Here is an 18,668-nt window from a genome sequence, read left to right as displayed (position 1 = left end):
GAAGGGAGAGATGGTATTAGTTGGAAAGTCCCTTCTGTGGAGGATAGAGGCATCCATCTGCTGGCCTGACCTGTTGTCTCAGGGCATCTGCTGCTTACTTGGAGCCCTGATCTGAGATGTCATGGAAGAATTACTGAGATTCATCTGGCTGTCTGACTATTACCTCATGCTGCTCATCCATGTGAGAACCAATGATACTGTAAGGGGTGACCCTGAAGAGATCAAAAGTGACTACAGGGCATTGGATGCAAGGGTGATGGGGGCAGGGGCTTAGGTGGCGTTCTCCTTAATCCTTCTGGACAAAGGAAAGGAGCAGATGCATCCTGCAGATCAATGCATGGCTGCACAGATGGTGTTGCCAGCAGGGCTTTTGACCATGGGATGTTTTTCCAAGATGAAGAATTGCTAGGAACAGAAAGGATGTACCTGATGAAGAGAGGGAAGAGCATCTGCACAGATATGCCCACTATCTGATGGGATAGCTTACATGGCTGGGGCACTGTCATGGATGGGTATAAACTATTCAGGAAGGACAGGCATGGCAGAAGAGGAGGAGTTGTGCTTTATGTAGAAGAGATGCATGATTGCTCAGAGCTCCACTATGAAACTGGAGATAGGCCTGTTGAAAGTCTCTGCGTTCAGGTTGGAGGGGAGAGCAACCATAGTGATGTCATGGTGGATGTCATCTATAGACCACCAGACTAGGAAGATCAGGTGGAGGAGGCTCTCCTCAAACAGCTAGTGAAAGTTTCCCAGGCCTTGGTTCTCATGCAGGACTTAAAACAACCTGACAACCTCTAGGAGGGCAGTACAGCAGTGCACAGGCAACCCAGGAAGCTTTTGGAGAGCACTGAAAACAACTTCCTCATGCAAGTGTTGGAATGGCCAGCTAGAGGCCATGCTCTTCTTGACCTGCTACTCACAAACAGGGACGAATAGGTGGAGAATGTAGTAATGCATGGCAACTTGGGCAACAGAGACCATGAGACGACTGAGTTTAGGATCCTGACAAAAGGAAGAAAGGAGAGAAGTAGCAGAGTACCATGGACATCAGAAAAGCAGACTTTGACTCACTCAGGGAATTGATGGGCAGAATCCTCTGACAGACCAGTCTGATGGGGAAGGAGTCCAGGAGAGCTGGTTGTATTTTCAAGAAACCTTACTGAGGCACAGCAATGAAACATACCAATCCACAGGGAGATTAGCAAGTATGGCAGAAGACTAGCTTGGCTTAGCAGGGGACTCTTCAGTGAGATGGAACATAAAAAGGAAGCTTACAAGAAGTGGAAACTTGGGCAGACAACTAGGGTGGAGTATAAGAGCATTGCTTGGGCATGCAGGGATGAAATCAGGAAGGACAAAGCACAATTGGAAGTGCAGCTAACAAGGGACATGAAGGGTAAAAATAAGGGTTTTTACAAGTATATCAGTAATAAAAGGAAAGTGTGGGTCCCTTATTAAATGGGGGAAGCAACCTAGTGACAGAGGATGCAGAAAAGCCTGAAGTACTCAATGCCTTTTTCACCTCAGTCTTCACAGCCAGGTCAGCTCCCAACCTACTGCACCTGGCAGCACAATTTGGGGAGGAGATTAACAGCCAACAGTGGCAAAAGAACAAGTTAGAGACTATTTAGAAAAGTTGGATGTGTACAAGTCCATGGGGCCAGATGTGCTGCACCCCAGGGTACTGAGAGAGTCAACCAATGTAAGTGCAGAAGCATTAGCTATTGTCTTTGAAAACTTGTGGTGATTGAGAAAGGTCCTGTATGATTGAAAAAGGAAAATATAGTGTTCATTTTTACAAAAGGGAAGGAGGATCCAGGGAACTACAGACTAGTCAGCTTCTCCTCAGTCCCCGGAAAAATCATGGTGCAGGTCCTCAAAGAATCAATGTCTAAGCACTTGGAGGAGAAGGTGATTAGGAACAGTCAGCATGGATTCACCATGGGCAAGTCATGCCTGACCAACCTGATTACCATCTATGATGAGATACCTGACTCTGTGGATACAGGGAAGGCAGTGAATGTAATATACCTTGACTTTAGCAAGACTTTTGATAATGTCTCCCACAACATTCTTGCAAGCAAGGTGAGGAAGTATGGGTTGGATGAATGGAGTGTTAGGTAAAAGAAAGCTGGCTGGAGTGTTGAGCTTAATGGGTAGTAATCAATGGTTTGATGTCTAGTTGTCTACTTGCTTGCTGGTATCAAGTGGAGTTCCCCAGGGGTCAGTCCTGGGGCCAGTTTTGTTCAATAACTTCATCAACAACCTGGAAGATGGGATGGAGTGCACCCTCAGAAAGTTTGCAGATGACACCAAGCTGGGGGGAACTAATAGATACACTGAAGGGCAGGACTAGGATTCAGAGAGACCTCAACAAATCGGAGGATAGGACCAAAAGAAATCTCATGAGATTCAATAAGGAGAAGTGCAAAGTCCTGCACTTCAGGCAGAAGACTCCCATGCATTACTATAGGCAGGGGTCTGACTGGCTAAGCAGAAGATCTGTAGAAAAGTACCTGGGAGTTACAGTGGACAATAAGATGGATATGAGCCAAAAGTGCACCCTGGTCGCCAAGAAGGCTAATGACATACTGGGCTGCATTAGTAGGAGTATTGCCAACAGATTGAAAGAAATAATTATTCTGCTCTATTCTGTACTGGTGAGGCCACATCTGGAGTACTGTGTCATTTTGGAGTACTGTGTCATTCCCCACTATAGAAAGGATGTGGAAAAGTTGTACAGAGTTCAGTGGAGGGCAACAAAAATGATTCAGGGGTTGTGACACATGAGTTATATGAGGAGAGGCTGAGGGAACTGGGTTTGTTTAGTCTGGAGCAGAGAAGAGTGAGGGGGCATTTAATAGCAGCCTTCAACTACATGAAGGGTGGTTACAAAGAGGATTCATATTAGGAAAAACTCTCTCACTAGGAGAGTAGTAAAGAACTGGAGCAGGTTACCCAGAGAGGTTGTAGAATCTCCATCCTTGGAGGTTTTTAAGACCTGGCTAGACAAAGCTTTGGCTGGGATGATATAGCTGGGGATGGTCCTGCTTTGAGCAGGGGGTTGAACACTTAATCACTTAACGCACATTAAATTTAGTTGCACTTAAATGGACGTGTAGATGTGCCCATAATGTAGTAGGCAGGACCAAGTTAAAACATTCTAAGAGTCCAGAAGATTTGGTAACTGTCTTGGAAAGCTAGTAGAGAGCCTGAATTTAAATTTCTAAGCTCCAAATACAGACATTTTCCATTCAGTGGAAATGAGAAGAGGTTTTAAATATATACGAAGACAAAGTTTTGAGTCACTATGTAGTCTTGTATACAAATAAAAGGTAACGAAATATATTTTGATCTCAGAATATGGCCACTATCCTTGAATTACTCCAGATTTGCACTCCAGCAAAATTTGTTTCAATCAATAACCTAGTTTTAGGATGCCATTTTAATTACCTCTTGAATCAGTCATTTTTTTTCCCTATGAACTTGTATCTGGAACACTATTCTAGATTATTAGGGTTCAAAACCTTCTGTAAAAATGCTTCGTAATACTATTTTCCATTCAAATGTTGGCTTTTTTTTTTTCCTTTGCCCTTTTCAATATTAGCAGTGAGACAACATTTTATGATAGAGCATTCTAAACACTGTAAATTAGCTCAGCTGTCTATTTTTCTCAGGAGATATAGTGTAGATTTGAATTTCCTAGTCTGTTTAATGTAGAGCTATCCAACCTTTTCAGCCTGAAGGCCAAACATTATTCCAAAAAGGTCAATGGGACACAATTAATATTCCAGAGCAGATTCTCTTGAGAACGGAGCAAACTGAGCAGATACCACCCCCAGGTCTTATGTTGCAGGTTCTCCAGCTGGATGGGACTGCCCTCTAGTCATAGGGCATGTCTACAGTGTCAAAGGGGATAATTAGGAATAGTTACATGGAAGAATGATGTGCTTGCTTTATGTGTGCATAGAGTGGGCATGCACTAGGCATGCTCCAATAGGCTTGCTGCCTTGGATATACTTATTGTTATGTACCCATGCCACACTTACATGGCTACCTACTTTATATTCCTTTTGGGTGTAGCATGTGCAGACCAGCTGCACTGTTTTGTTACCACATCTGTCCTTATTGTAATCTTTTGACAGGTAGAGATGCCCATAAAAATTAGCATACTGATTCTTACAGGTACTTCTGCACAAATTGGGAAGAGATTGGAGTGAGCTGTTTTCCAGCTTTTCCAACCTGGTGTCTGAGCTCTGGAAAACACCAGCTAGAGTAGTCTTCAAGGCATTCAGGAGGAAATAGAAGGTGTGGCCAGTGTATACACACATAATTAAATCAAACAAATGCAAATGATATGCCTGGGGGCCTTCTGGAATTACAAATACATCTGTCATCTAGGAGATACAAATCATTTCACAGTGCTTAAAGCGTGCTTTCTACTCTACAAAATAAATATGTAGAACCAATCCTTTTTACTCAACAGATCAGACCCAACGCAGCTATTAAGAGCACATGAGATGGATTTCTTCCCTTCTTGTGCACTACATTCTCTTCTAGGTTCTGATTACAGGAGTAATAAGTTATAAACCTACTGCACACGTATCTTGGGGCATCGTGAGAGGAAGGCCACAAAAGTATAACTGAGACCTGGGATCTTCCATTTTTTTTTTAATAGTGGTATATGAAAAAAGAATAAAAATTAAAAAATTCCAGGTTGAGTTTGCAGGGCTGATAGATACAAACAAACAATTGTCTTATTTGGTAAACTAAGGACAGCTGATCTAGAAAAGGCTGAGTGAGAAACATGGACTCTTATTGTACCTTTCTGCAGTTTGTTCTACAAGAAATATATGTGGAACTGAAGAGGGGAGTTGACCATATGACACAGCCACTGACAGGAAAACAAGCTAAGGCCAATTCGAATCTTCCATCTCACTGGTCAGTTTGGCCTGAACTGAAACAAAAGATCTTTCAACATTTTAATAAAAAGCAACAATGAAAGTAAAGGACCAGACTTCAGCTACATCTAACAAAAATCATCAAGGAGGAGGCAGCACCCACTTTTGCTCAGCACCTCAGGCCATGTATGAGCATTATGTTGCTACTGAGAGAACTGCGGCTTTCCCAGTAGAAAGTGCCAGTGCGCAGGCATTCATTCCATTTCTCTAGGAGGAAACAGGAGGAAGCTCTTCCAGGTTAATACTTGAAGGATCTCCCCTGTGAGAGAATTTCTCTTGCTGGAATGAATGCCCGTACACTTGAGTCCCCTGTAATTGGGAGTTGAACAGTAGCTTCTCCTGTGCCTTCACCATATTTGTGGGGGCTCCAGTCTGGGAAAGGTGAGGGAGTATCTCCCTGAAACTTGACTGCTCCCAATCATGGAGTGCCCTAAAGCCTTCTTGACTCCAGGGAATCCCAGTCTGGAGAAGGCGTGGAGGAGCACTGTTCTGCTGCTCCGTCCCGTTGTGGGCAACGCTCCCCACACATCCCTTAGACTGGGGACAGCCTGGTCTGAAGAAGGTGTGAGCAGCATTGCCCAGCATTGCCCTGCAGTTCCTCAGAATAAATGGAAATGTTTGTGGAAGAGGGAGCATACAGGTCTTCCACCTGCAACAACCCCCTTTTCCCTGCTCCCCACACCTTCTGCAGACCTGGATCATGCTGGTCTTTGGATGATGCAAAGGGCAGGGGAGAAGGAGTGCCTACCGGCTGGAATGCCTGTATGCTGCCTCTTCCAGAAAGATTTCTAGCATTGGGAATTTCTCAGAAATTTCTAGCTCTAGAAATGAATTCCTGATCATACTGTAAATCACTCGGGTATTTAGGATGTGGGAAACCAAAGTTCATTTCTCTCCTCTGCCTAGGAGATTTGAACTCACATTTCTTCCCCTTGCAGGAAAGTGCCTTTTACATCACACTACAGAGTGTTCAGAGGGGAAAGGCTGTGAGTTTCCATTTGACTTTGTTTCACCTTGCTTAAAAACTTAAATAATGCAGAAGTCAGAGAGAGATAGTCTGCATGTGGACGTTGTCCTGGAGTAAGCAAGACTGGATTTATAGTTTAGAGTCATTAGCATGAACTCTCCTACTGCACACAAGGAATCCCTTTGTATGAGGTAGCTTAGTTGAGCTGTCATGTATCTTCAGCAGAAAAATCCCATGCCAGTATAAGAAGACATTCCATCTTAATTTAATTATTACAGTTCATATTTTGTATTTATTACTGGAAAATGTTCTACAAGATATTAGCTGTACTTCCACTTAGCATACTATTGATGATGGCATCTTGACTTGAATATTACTGAATGAACACGTAAAAAAGCCTTAGTCGCTTAATTTAAGAACTTATTCTGTCAAGAAAAAAGGGTTGTAATTACTTAATAAAATGTTTCTTTTAGGTTTTATCTCTTTTTGAAAATGTTAATATCCACTATTTAGCTTTTGTCTCCATGGTAGTTTAAATGAACAAGTCCATTTTTAGCAAAAGGGTCTTGTGTTAATTCGGTTTCATGATCAAAAAGGTTAGTCTGAGCCTGAGAAAACTATCAGGAAATAAGAAATCTATGAAATATATGTACAATATGTACCAAGGCTGTTTGGGTAACATGCTAGGTACCCTACTAGCACTAATTTTTATTTATATTTATACAATTACTGTATTGCTCAGAAAGGCTTCATTGTTTTTAGGTACTGTACAAACAGATATGAGAAAACACCCCCTATGCAGAATACTTTGCAATCCAGATGCATTTAAAAGGAAAACCAGTAAAGGGGAGAAGGGGGAGAGGAGAGGAAGACTAAAACATAACCTGTACTTTAGTTTACAAATATATAAAACATTACAATTAATCTGCTTAGTCAAGAACAGAAACTCAGAAGCATATCCAAAATAAGGGAATAAAATTGAAAACATAATAATGGCTCCACTAATTTACTTGATACTTTCCTCTCAGTGATTTCCTTTGTGGCAGCATAGATGAGTCACTGCATAGAACACATTGTACATGATATTTTCACAATACAGTAAGTAGAGAAATTCTTTAAATATTACTTTTGGGGATTATTACATGGGAACCAACGGATAAATCCTCTTCACATTACTCTTAAAAGCACTACTTATTGACTTCAGTGTAGCTACTCATGTGAATAAGACTAGATTCCCTATTTGACTATTATGTCCAACTGTATGCACTAAGAACATTATTGGTATCCAATGTAGGTTACTGTTTAAATCCAAGGTGCAGGCAGTTTCACTAGAAAAGAAAATTTCCAGTCTCTCTATTGCTATTAATGTCCCCCTGAAAAGAGTGTTTTTGCCCTGGAGCATCTGCAGCTTTAGGCATCCTGTGCTAAAAATGCAGAGTACCAGCAGTAATGCAAATAGCAGGCACCACCTCAAATTCTTGGAGGACTTTAAGTAATAGATACACAGTCAAATTTTACAATCTCTATCCTGTCCTATTCTTTGCCTGGTTTTCCATGGGGTTTCTTCAAAATATGAAATTACTACATGACCACAAGGTCCAAAGTAGTACTACAGTCCTCTCTCCATTGTCCTGTTCATCTGCTGTTTTATTCCACAGACTAAAGATTCATAGTATAATAGTAGCTGGGGTCAGGAGGGAGCTGAACAGATCATTTAGCCTGACCCCCTGCCACAGGCAGGAATGAATGCTGGGTTCACAAGACCCCAGACAGGTGATCATCCAACCTCCTCTTCAATTTGCCCAAGGTATTACCAGCTTATTACCATTGTTCATAATCAGCTTATTACCATTGTTCCTTGTCACCCCAGGTGGTGCTGGGGAGAAAAGGGCTCTACCTATTTGCTGTTGATCCCCCCTGATGAGTTTGCAGGCAGCCACCAGGTCCTCCCTCAGCCTCCTTTTGCTGAGGCTGAACAGGTTCAGGTCCCTCACTCTCTCCTTATAGGGCCTGTTCTGCTGCCCTCTCACCAAGCGGGTGGTCCTCCTCTGAACCCTCTCCAGGCTGGCCACATCCCTTTTGAAGTGCGGCACCCAGAACTGGATGCAGTACTCCAACTGTGGCTTGACCAAAGTCACATAGAGGGGGGGTATCACTTCTCCGGACCAGCTTGAGATGCACCTTTGGATGCACGACAAGGTATGGCTGGCCTTGCTGGCTGTGGTCTGGCATTGGCAGCTCTTGTTCATCTTGGAGTCAATAATGACACCAAGATCCCTTTCTGACTCTGTGCTTTCAAGAAGGGAACTCCCCAGCCTGTATGTATGATGTGGATTCCTTCTCCCAAGGTGCAGCACCCTGCATTTGTCTATGTTGAACCCCATCCTATTCTCATCTGTCCACTTTTGTAGTCTGTCTAAATCTATTTGCAGCCTCTCTGTCCCTTTAAGTGTGTCTACCTCGCCCCACATCTTAGTGTCATCAGCAGACTTGGACAGTGCGCTTTCCACCCCCTCATCCAAGTTGCTGATGAAGAAGTTAAACAATGCGGGCCCGAGGAACAAGCCCTGGGGTACCCCACTACTCACATCTCGCCAGGTCGAGTACAACCCATCCACCACTACTCTCTGCGTGTGCCCCATCAGCCAATTTTTTACCCATCCAACTGTACAGGCATCAATGCCGCAGTCACTTAATTTATTGATGAGGATGGGGTGAGAGACAGTGTCAAAGGCCTTCTTAAAGTCTAGAAAGACTACGTCCACAGTGATACCATCATCCAAGGATTTAGTTACTTGGTCATAGAAGGCAATCAGGTTGGTCAGGCAGGACCTGCCTTTGATGAACCCATGCTGATTGCCCCTAAGCATGAACCCATGCCTTTGATGAACCCTGCCTTTGATGAACCCATGCTGATTGCTCCCTGAAGGCCCCCCACAGATGTGCTCCTTGATGATTTTCTCCAAGATCTTCCCGAGCACCGAGGTGAGGCTTACAGGCCTATAGTTACTTGGGTCGTCCTTCCTCCCTTTTTTGAAAATTGGGACCACATTAGCCAGTTTCCAATCCCCCGGCACCTGGCCAGATGACCATGAATGCTCATACAGCTGGGCCAAGGGCTCTGTGATGACCCCTGCCAGCTCCCTCAACACCCTTGGGTGGAGGGCATCTGGTTGCCTGGTGCCCCCTTCTTGCTCCCAATGTACTTGAAAAAGGACTTTTTGTTGTCCTTAATCCTGGACACTAGCCTGAGTTCCATCTCTACCTTGGCCTTCCTAATAGCCCTCCTACACTCATGGGCCAAGGAGGAGTGCTCCTCCTTGCTGATAGCTCCTCCCTTCCACTGGTTGTACGTCCCCCTTTTAGTCCTCAGGCATTGCTGAATGCCCTTGCTGAGCCAAGGGGGTTTCTGAGCACTCTTACCCCCCTAGCTTCTCCCAGGGACTGTTATCCTTTGGGCCTGGAGGATCGCCCCCTTAAAGTACGACCATCCCTCGTGGACTCCCATCTTCTCTACCTTCTGGGTCCTCAGTGCCTCCCCCACTAGTCTCCTGAGCTCATTGAAGTTGGCCCTTCTGAAGTCAAGGGCTTTAGCCTTGGTGTGAGCCCTTGACGCCCTGCGTTGGATAGTGAAATCCAGCAGGTGATGATCGCTATTACCCAGTTGGTCAAGGACCTGCAGTCCCCTCACCAGGTCATCCCCCGTGGCCAGGACCAGGTCCAGCAAGGTGTTACCCCTAGTGGGGCTGTGCACTTCCTGAATTGTTACATGCACTATGATCTCCAGACGTTCTTTATTGAATGGAGCAAAGTACTGATTCACTACCTATGCATACAGGATATTTTACCTTCCTTAAAATGTGAGCTACTGAAGAACATGAGGTGAGAAGATACATTTGCTTTTTGAAATCAGAATCCCCCACATTTCAGAGCTTTACCAAATGTCAGTAAGGGTGAGCTGAGGGGAACGTGGATGTGAATATTGGCAGATTTTGTTAAATCTGATCCAGCACCAGACTAAATAAAACTTGTTCATTTCAACAGGGTAGGGGGCTTAGAGTTAATAGGGTGGCTTCTATGTTCCGTTTCCAAAAATATGGTCATCCCAGGGCTCTCACACATGGCTGGCAGCCCTTAGATGAACAGGAAACCTTCAACATTTGAAGTTCTGGGAAATAACAAAGCTACTCCACCTCTCCAATTTTCTTTCCTCTAATACTGCACTCATTTGGAGGCAGCTGAACTACAAAAGCTAACAAAGGACCAGCTGCCTCATTCAGATTCAGTTATTTGAGACAAAATTCATTTTATTTTTTGTAAAAATGAAGTTTAGTTCCCTCCGTTTGGTGTTAGGACCTATCTATACTGTAAATAGAGTCCTGTCAGTAAAAATGGTTAAAACATAGGTATCTCTTAAACTAAATATAAACATGGCTCAAAACTGCAGTACAGACGGACATTTATATTACTTTGCATATGTTATTTTGGGAAGAGCTAGATGGATGACTTAAATCACTATTTGTGGTCTTACTTGTTCTTTGAAGAAGTAAGAGCAAAATGGATCTCTCTATTAGTGGAAAATTTTAGGCACTGGACTAATGAAGAAAAAACAGTTTGGCTTCTTCTCTCCATCACCTTACAGCCTATCCTATACTCTGTAAGTATATTTGCTCTACTTTCACAAAGAATAAAGGTCACAAGAAAATAGAATTACATGTTTTTAATTTTTTTACTCTACTATTGTATATTGCTTTTATATCATCATATACTATGTTAGATTTTACTTTTGTTAATTTTAGAAGAATTTGTAATTTCATTGTGTCCTTTTACCAATAACCACAAATTATGTAATTTTATTATTATATAATTTTACTGTTAATTCTATGGTATTGTTTTAGCAAAAGCTGTAAATAAACTACTACTACTGTTTTGTAAGCGTGCTAAATCCTGGTCTAAAACTACTTTTTCAGGTTTTTAAAAAAATTCAGTGTTAAATTGTGTGTCTTTTCTTCTCTGAGCACTAATTTTTGTGTGTTTATTTCATATCCACTCTCAAATTCACAAATTCAGATTATCTCAATATTTCAGCAATGATACACTGATAATATGCATTGCAAAGATGCTGCATATTTTTGGCAGTTACACCTCAGAAGTAGAGAGCTACAACTTTAAGCATTGCTTACAACATTTTTATTTAAAAGATGCACAGACAGTGTACTATGTATATATTTCAGACTTCCTGTTGGAATTTGAATTTCAGCTAGAAATTTGTTGTTTAATAGTCAAACTACTGTCATGCTCATTTTAATGATTTCCTGGCCAGTAAGAATTATACAACTATGGCTAAGTACAGATTGTCAAAAAGCCAGAGGCTGAATCGATTCAATCTTCACAGGTTAGTCTAAGTTGCATAGATTGAACCAACAAGCAAGTGAAAAGAAATTCACTTTTGATTTCAGAAATGCAGCCACTTGCTTGCAGTGGCTCAGGCCAGAAGGTGGGCATGCTAAAGCATGCCTCCGTGCTCAGCTGGAGCAGACAGCTTGAGCCAAATTTAGCCTGCCCTCCTTGCAAAGCATCCTAGGATGCTGGGGATTGTGAGTTAACTTGAATCTGCAGGGAATCTGGGACAGAAGGTCAGTAAATCAATTTAACCTAAATCAGTAAATCTGATGCTACATCCATCCAGGTTTATCTTAAACTGGTTTTAAAACCATTTTGAAAGCAGCTTATGTGCACCAAACTTCTGTTGTATTACAGATTTGAACCAGTTTCCTATTGCTTATACTAGTTTGTGTGTAATTTCTGTCCCTAGCCTATGTGTATCTTGTTAGCAAAACCTGTACAGGATATTCTCAGACCATCTAAGACAGTCAATACATGTCCATAAAAGTAACATTTCAAAGGACCTGCTGTAGTGATAAACACTGGAAAACATTTACCAAGGAGATGTTAGAATTTATTAAGGATAACTTCCAGCAAACTGACATTTAAACATTCAGTATGAATAGGCGACTTTCTTTGTTGGTACAGTAACTTGCTTCAGGCATGCTCTAGGCTTGTATGTCTACTGAAACCCACAGGGAATTGAACTTATGGTCTCATGCCACTCAACACTGATAGTAAAAAAGGTCTTTATGCTGAAAGACAGTAATACTCAAATCTGAAAGCTACCCTGTTCTTTAAATAACTCTTTATAATTTATTGCACATTAGTACCTAAAAGCCACATTTTCCATTACAATGTTTCAATGGCATTGCAAAATAATGAGAATGCTGACATGTTTTACATAGATACTGATATTTTGCCTTCATGAATTAAAATACATAATTAGAATGTGGCAATATACCTACCATTCTTGTGTGTTAAGAATGCTAATATCAATATTATCTTGGGATTTTGATCAATATTCTGGAAAGGCTGGGTGGAAAACTGATGATGATGGATGCCAGGGAAGGCATGACAGGGAATAGATCACTCTAGATACACTCTGCTCATATACTCTCTCTCTCAAACATTCATTACTGCAACTGTCAGAGACAAGATACTGAGCTAAATGGACTATTGGTCTGACTCAGTATGACACTTCTTATATTGTTATGGCTTTGTACTGCAGCTATTCCCATAAATGCTGAGAGCTGTAGCAGGGTACTGGGATGTGCCTGTTCCTTTAAGAGAGAAAGTAGCTTGAGAGGCTGCTTGCAGGTGGCAGAGGGGAGCTAATGAGGGACTCACTTGACCAGGTTCCATTGGAGCTATATAAGCCCCTGCACCAGCCAGGGAGACTCTCCCTAACATTCATGAAGTTAGGAGCTCCTGGCTACAGGCCAGCAGCGCACCTGAAGTGCCCCAGGCAGAGGATTTAGTGCCCTGGGCAGGAGACGGCTGGTTTTCAGGAAAGTGTCCTTTGCTTTATGTTAACTCTAGAGGGCTGAGGTGCCTACTAGAGTCCAAGAGCTCAAAAGGGCCAGTGTATAGGCTAGGGAACAGCCCTGGGCTGGAAGATATGCCTGCTGGGAGATGAGAAAAGTTTACCCTCTTAACAGGCAGAGAGCTGTTTCAGCTGTTTGTGTTTCTGCTATAGCCCAGGGGCTTATAGCTTATGCTACTGTTTACTCTGGCGGTTTGGGTTGGGACTGTAAAGGAGATGTCAGAGGTCCTATGAATGACCAAGTGGCATGTGACTGTCTTGAGCCATGCCAGATGCAGGCTCAAGGCCTGAACTATTGTTGATCCCAGAGAGGAGTGGAGTGCAGGAGCAGAGCAAGATAGGGGCCAGGGGCCCAGCACTCTAGAGAGTCATACAGGGGCCAGGGGCCTGGTGACTGAAGGTAATAGATTGAAGCTAGTGCCTCAAAGCCAGGTCTGATGCAGTAGAACTAGGCTAGAAGGCCTAACAAGATTAAAGGGGCAGAGAGTGAGGCCCTGACAGAGGGAACAACCTTACTGTAATATCTGTGAGGCTTGGGATGTGGTGTAGGGGAGGAAAAGGAGCCATGCAATTTGCCCATTAGGCGATATGTACTCTATAGGGGCCTGGTCAGGCCAAGAGGGACCTATCAGACCTGAGGGCTGGATTGAGGTTAAGTGTGAAATTATTAGGAATAAGGCTTACTCTAAGGCCTGTTGGCAGTTTTTCTTAATCAACCTTTAATATTAAGATTAAGGCATGGCAGACAAGCAATCTAGGGAGAGTGGCATTAGAATCTGAGCCAGGCAGGAGCTGTAGGGCCACTAGGGGGCATCATAGCCACCCCTGTAGCCACGAGACCTATTACATGAGGCAAATTGATCAGCAACTTATTTAGTGGTAGAAAGTATATCTGTGGCATAAACTGATCAAGCAGAAGGACCAATCACAGTAATTCTCCCTTTCCCTCCCTATGCTCACTCTGCTGTCCCCTCAGTGTCTCACCGATAAAGGACAAGTCAGTATAAATTCCAGTACTTTAGTACAGTTATTAAATCAGTTCTCTGGCCAACTTCAGATGATACATAATCACATGAGTATTTGCATTACTAATTAACCTGGCACAGAGACTTACAGTGTACTTGATTTGAATTTTAACCCAGTTGTCCAATACTAAGATCTAGCTGGTCTGTAGGGTCTTTCTAAAGATGACACATTAGTAGAGCAGAAGTAAAAAACAAACCAGAGCCTAGAAATTGCTGCTGAAAGGGCAACAGACAGTTAATAAGGCTGTGAGAAGAGAAGGGTAACCTAAGAAAAAGTGTAACTTAGAAAAAAATACTCAAATTAATCAAAGTATAATTTAGAAACTTGCTACTCATATCAGCAGTACATTGATATCCAATACATTCCAGGGTATTTCTGAAAGTTTATGACAGAGCTATTTCATTGTAAAAAAACTGAAAATTTTAAAACCAATGGAATGACAGTGACGTAAACCTGGAGCAATAAAGTAGTGAAACCGGCTCAAAATGTATGTTTTCCATACTTCCCTATTTTTGGTATCCCTTTACTATGTATCTTTCAATAGTGGAGAAAGAACTCATTTCATGTCATCGCAGAAATTACCATTAAAACATAGAATAAAGGAACTGTACTATGATAGCAATGGTGCATCTGGGGTGGGGGGAGTAGCTGGCTGCTCATAAATTTCTTGAGTAGACGAAGGCATTGCTTAGAATCAAGCCCCACAGTATAGCTGTCACATGAACTAATGACTTCAACATTTAATGATTTATTGGTATTGTGTAATGCTTACAAAGGTAAGCAAAGAAAACCTCAAATGAAAAGTATCTAACACTAAAATATAATGATAAAACTGCACAACAGTTTCCAAGAAGATAATTTTTTGTATTCTAAATATATATTATACATTTGAAGAACCTCAAAGAAAAATCTCACTTAACGGTACACTTACTAATTTCTCACTTTCCCCTTCAGAGTACTCCAAGGCTGAGATTAAGTACTGACTACAGACTGAAGCAACCAAGTTCAAAGATACTCATGATAATCATGTAAAAACTGTGACTGTTTCTCATTATGTGGCACAGGTACCTAATGCTGAGCTAAAGCCTCATTCTATTCTCCAAAGATCTATTATCATTGTTCTTGGCTATATTTAAATGAGCTAAACTATAAAAATGGAATTAAACATTTTATGCTACTTAATCTCCTCATCATCTCAATGATTCATACAGCTTTTCATCTGGTACATTTTCTTGTAATTTATCCAACATTTCAGTCAGATTCTCCCATCCTCTCATACTTTTTCCCCAGTCTTGAGGCATGGAGGAAGCCTACCATATCCATATGAACCACTGACTTACACGGGATTCTTGTGGACAGATCATTTCCCTGCAAACAGAGTCTCCAGGAGGTCAATGGGACCTTACAAAGACATTACAAACCACAGGATCTGCCTCTAAGAGTAAAATGTTTTCCCATGAATAATCATACTAAAACCCGTAATGCCTTTGACTGTCTCCTTTTGTAGGTTCAATCGATTTCACTTGCTCATTATTGCTAGTGACAAACAGGGATCCAAAGTGAATCAGGTAGGTAATGCACGCTGCATCCCTAAACATCCCCACAGGGAACAAGTCCTTCTCCAGTTCGGTGCTTTGTTTGGGTTTAAAGAAGATTGGGTGATCTGTTGGCTTGATACTCCACCTTTTATTTCCAACTAAAACATTATGTTCTTGAAGGATGGCAAGGGGAGGGAAGATTCATTTGAATGGGCTGGTTCAATATCAGGAACAGGAGATTACCCTGGCAATTAATTAAAACAAACAGAAAAAAAACCCACCTCGTTTCCATTGGGTATGTCAGAATCTGCCAATTTTACGTGATAAAAGTTTACCATATAGTTACTCTCTCCCCAAAGATTCCACTAGTGAGTTCAAACATAGTAGAAAACAGATGGAAGTGGCAGACTGCTCATTTTCAGAAGCTTATGAGCCTGCACAAGTACCTGGATTCCACTGGAGCACTTGTTTAATATTTTCTCAGCAGCCCCCATCCTTCCCTTATCTATGTGGCCTTGCTATACAGCCAGCATCACTGAAAAAATGGAAGATTATTTTTTCATGAAGAGCTTTTAAAGCTTACTCATGAGCCAAGATCCAGTTGGAATTTTTAGACTATGCCAGCTTTCTTTAATGATATTAAGACTACAGTAAAACAATAAATAAGATAAAACTGATAAAGATAGTTTGGTAACTGCAAACATGACTATTTTGAATTAGTTGTTATTTATTATGAAAAATATTTTCTGCCTATATGGCATCTTTCATCTATAAATCTCATTATTTTTATTAATTTGTTTCACATCAACATTGTATTTCAGGACACAATGCAGAGGGGTAGGACTTGCACAGAACAGAGGTACAGGATTGGAAGGCACTAGCTTGTTATAAAGACCGTTGTTATCTCATGCAACTATGTCATACAACCTCTTTCTGAATATGATCAGACTCAAGTGTGTTAGGTTGTTGCCCTTGCTAACTGTACTGGAAGGCAATCCCAAAACCTCACTCTAATTATTAGAGATCTTCTAATTTCCAACCTAAAATGTATTCAGTTGGGTGGCCAGTTGACAACCAGTGTCCTTGTGCCAACATTGTCCTTTATTTTAAATAATTATTTTCCCTTCCTGGATTTTACCCCTCAATGTATTTATACAGAAGAGTCATATCCCTTCTCAGTCTCTATTCTGCTAGGCTAAACAAGATTAGATCTTTTAGTCTCCTCTTGTATAATGAGTTTTCATTCCTCTGATCATTTCAGTAGCCCTTCTCTGTAAATCTTCCATTTTAAAATCTTCTTTCTTGAATACAGGCTACCCAGATGAAAATTTTCCCAGATGAGATCCAGCAGTGCCTGCTTTATACCGGGCATCATTTCTTTCCTATCACTACTGGAACTACCTCATATGTTATAACTTTGGCCCTCCGCGCTACTTATATTTGGCATTTGCATTCTCTGAAGTGTGAAGATGAAATCTTAGGTAGAGCTTTCACATTAGGAGATCTCAGCACGGTCTGTATGCTATGGGTGGGCTCCACACTATTCCCAAACTGACTAATATAGATATTAATAATTCAATGATAAAGGAAAGGGGAAGGGTCTACTGTGATTACTTAACCCTTCAGGCAATCTGAACAAAGTGGCTGGGATTATATCAGTCATTATCTTACATCATAGACTGAAGAAGTGGTTGACAAGGGTTTACTATTGTTTCATGTTTGTATGTTGATTTTGTCCCTTTGTCCCATCTTCATAAATCTTAGTGGCATAGGCTGCACATAAGGAATGAATTTCACCTTTCTTACATGCTGGATTACTGTTAACGTTCTTCATGGAAGAGTCATGTTTTAAGTGCAGCCTAAAGTGAAGGGCGGATGTGCAATCAGAGTCCACCAACAGCACTAATCTTCTGTTAGGGTCACTTTCAGCAGATGATGCATCTGCAGCCTTACCTTCAGTTAAGGGGATTAAATCTTTGCCCCTACTCAAACCTGTAAATTTTAGCATTGACTTCAGCGGGACCAGAAGTTTCCTCCCAAGATGTTTAATTCAGCATTTGGGCCTAGAACAATCTAGAGTAAATGGAACTATACCACATGAATATACATTTTGAAACCCCTACCTACAAAGCTAAAGAATGGTAGCAACAAACTAAAGACCCAGGAATCAATTTAAAATGGTAGCACATTTATAAATCAATAACTAGTATCTGTACTTGGCATGTAACTTTTGAAATAAAAACAAATAATGCAGGTAAATGTCTGCATAACCCATATCCCAAATGCAAGAAAGCTTTGTATTTCAGGATTATCACCATTTGAACAAGCAAGAACAAAACAACCCCCTCTCCCTCAACCCTGTCTTCATTGAAAAGCACTAATGTCATAAGTTTGGGGAAAAGTCCAAAGAAAATTAAAATGTTATGAGGTACTTAAGCAGCTTAACAGGGCTGACTGTGTGAATCTCATCAGATAATCGTGTCCTAAAGCACCTTGAAGCAAAGGGGATATCCACACAGATTCAATTCTTCAGAGGGGTGATTATCTCATGAGAACCCCACACCCCTCGAAGTTGTCTTATAGCTGTTTGAAAAATACCTAATATATGGGAGAAAATTGAGTTTGAAGAGGAAGAAAGATGAAATCTGCGGTTTAAAAAAGCCAAACATAGCTTCAGACAGGCTGCATGATTCATGTAACAAGCTACCAACCTTTGAAACACTCACTAATGAGTCAAATTAATACTGATAAAACATATATTTATACAATAATATTTTAGACAAAAATCACAACAAGTTACTTAAGAAATATTTCCAATTTCCATCCAGCCTTCCTCTGTTTTGCCATTTAGTAAAACCTTAAAGTCCCTCTCTCAAAAATAAAGCATGAGGAAATCCCACTTTTTTTTCTTTTAAAATGGAAAGGCAAAGTTAGTAGCTAATCTGTTAAAACATTTGCGAAGGACATATTTAAAACACAGATTGCTAGTGATTCTCCTGATTTGCATCTGTTAAATCTAAAATACTTATATTAAGTCAGCTTTTCTGCCTGATTCATGCTTCAGTCTCAGTGGGATCTCTGATGCACTGAAGATGGTAAAAGGTAGGTTTTGCTTTTGTACACCAGAGCTCCTGGATCTCAAAAGATCTTAATGGCTGGATCCAGATGTGCAGGTACGTTGGTTTGCGGTGCTGCAAACCATAATCCATGATACATGCTGCTAATTTGCAGTGCTGGGGCAA

The 18,668-nt window shown here is 41.4% G+C and overlaps 1 protein-coding gene across 3 annotated transcripts in view; it reads right to left on the bottom strand.

Annotated features, from left to right (window-relative positions):
* Window positions 1-18,668, bottom strand: part of GRIA4 (glutamate ionotropic receptor AMPA type subunit 4) — a 383,074-nt gene that overhangs the window by 165,826 nt on the left and 198,580 nt on the right. The gene's annotated exons all lie outside the window — the stretch shown is intronic.

This window comes from Alligator sinensis, unplaced genomic scaffold (genome assembly GCF_000455745.1).
Source record: "Alligator sinensis unplaced genomic scaffold, ASM45574v1 scaffold802_1, whole genome shotgun sequence".
In the NCBI taxonomy this organism is placed as follows: domain Eukaryota; kingdom Metazoa; phylum Chordata; order Crocodylia; family Alligatoridae; genus Alligator; species Alligator sinensis.
This window is presented reverse-complemented; position numbering and strand designations above follow the sequence as displayed.